Genomic DNA, 2,258 nt, shown 5'->3' on the forward strand with positions numbered 1-2,258 from the left:
TTAAAAGTTCTATTTGGTTTGATAACATGGTGACTGTGTTTACATTAAAAACACCGGCTGCTTTTGTTGGCTTTGTTCTCATGACTTGCCACTGATAGTTATTCAGTGACATATCTTCTATAAACTTATAAGCCTCCTTAGGTGTTTTATTATTCAAAGTACCACCTGCAGATGCATTGATCAATTCCCTAGTTGAGGGGTTCAAACAGTTGTAAAAAGTTTGAACCTGTAGCCATAGAGGTAACCCATGGTGAGGGCACTTTCTCAATAAATCCTTATACCTCTCCCATGCATCAGATAGGGTTTCCAAATCCATCTGTACGAAGGAAGAGATATCATTCCTCAGCTTGGTTGTCTTAGCCGGTAGAAACTCCTTTAACAGAAATTTTTCAATCATTTGCTCCCATGTAGTGATAGAACCTAGTGGTAGGGAGTTCAACCGCTGTTCAGCCTTATTTTTCAATGAAAAAGGAAACAACCGAAGGTGAATGGCATCGTTAGAAATGCCATTAATTTTAAAAGTATCGCAGAATTCCAGAAAATTAGCCAAATGAGTATTTGGGTCTTCATCCTGCAAACCATCGAACTAAACAAACTGTTGAATCATTTGAATAGTATTAGGTTTTAGTTCAAAATTATTTGTAGCAATAGTAGATCTAACAATACTCGATTCAGCCCCAGTGAGAGTGGGCTTGGCATAATCGTACATAGTATGAGAAGCAAGATTTGGATTTAGAGGATCTACAGGAAGTAGTTGGTTATTCTAATTATTAGGCATCTCCTCAGTAACGTCCTCTTGCTCTTCCAATGTACTTTGTCAGTTCTGCCTTGCTTCTCTACGATTTCTGCGAGCTGTACTTTCAATTTTACTTTCTAATAAAAGTGGTCCCGATGGGTTTCTTCTAGTCATAAACTAAAGGAACCTGCCAGAAGCAAATAAAAGAAAAGTTAGTAAATAAAAATTAAAACAAAAATAAAATGCAATAAAAATAAAAATGACTAAATTAATAAAAATCAAGCATTCCTAATATCTTAGTCCCTGGCAACGACGCCAAAAACTTATGATGATTCACTTAACTAACTAAAATACGACAAAGGTAAGCGCACCTATCGAATGTTAGTATAGTTATGGTGAGTCGGGAATATCTTATCCACGAGGACTAAAAATACTAGTAGTTACTATCTTTTTTATTATATAGCTGAATAAATTGAAGGGATTTATTTTAACCTAATCTTAACTAACCTAATTACTAAGACGAAACATAGAATAAAGTAGGAAAATATTTGAAGAAAACCGATGAAAGAGACAATACCCAGTAAACAATCCGCCTAGACTTCACTTATTATTCTAAATCTGAATTAAACAATTTATTCACTTGTCTTGATCCGTAGAAATCCCTAACTTATGTTAATATCTCTTTTGAGAATAAAAACAACTAACTCTAGGTTGATTAATTGAAATCCCTTTCTAATTAAAACCCCTTTTGTCGCATTAACTCAATTTATGGATTCCCCTATTAGATTTGACTCTAATCCGGTAGATTTATGTCGTCCTATTTTTAGGATTGCATGCAACTTCACTCAATTATGCCAGATCTACTCTTAAACAGGGACTTTTGCTCTACTGAATAAGCACATCAATCGTGAATTAATATCTTGAAAACATTAAAACATAAAATAAGAACACATAATTGATATCAAGAACAAATATTTATCATGTAATTCAGAAAAATCAACTAATAAGATCCGTCTTAGGTTTCATCCTCCCTAAGTATCTAGGGAATTTAGTTCATACTTTGGAAGGAAAACATCTCAAAATTAGGAAAATAAGAAAATATAAAGAAACATAAAAACTTCAAGAGAAATTGAATTGAGATCTTCAGCCTTGAAGGAGATCCTGCTTCTGAGTTGAATCTGTTGGCGTTCTTCGTGTAACACCCCAAACCTGGCCTAAGAGTTTAGGCCAAATTCGGAATGTTACATTGATCACCGAAGTGATCATGAGAAAATTTCACCAAAACCAATCGATCTTAATTTCGTTTCGGAAAGCTTTAATATCAATATTTAAAACAAAAATGGAGTAATAAAAACGAATAAGTCTTGAAATAGAATTTGTACCACAGAATTAAAACCTTACATTTCGAAACTGTATATCAAAGTAAAATTCTGAATTCACAACTAATAATTTATTTTTCCGCAAGACTGCCTGAGTCATCTGCATACCACATCCAGCATCCAAATTCTGAAATGTACCTAAA

General features: G+C 33.7%; 1 non-coding gene across 1 annotated transcript; it reads left to right on the top strand.

The window, feature by feature from the left end:
- Positions 1-242: 242 nt before the first annotated feature.
- On the top strand, positions 243-349 carry LOC128285931 (small nucleolar RNA R71). Its single transcript, XR_008276478.1, has one exon. It is a non-coding gene; the product is annotated as a small nucleolar RNA R71 (small nucleolar RNA).
- Positions 350-2,258: the final 1,909 nt, after the last annotated feature.

The sequence above is a fragment of the Gossypium arboreum genome, chromosome 12, assembly GCF_025698485.1.
Source record: "Gossypium arboreum isolate Shixiya-1 chromosome 12, ASM2569848v2, whole genome shotgun sequence".
NCBI lineage: Eukaryota > Viridiplantae > Streptophyta > Magnoliopsida > Malvales > Malvaceae > Gossypium > Gossypium arboreum.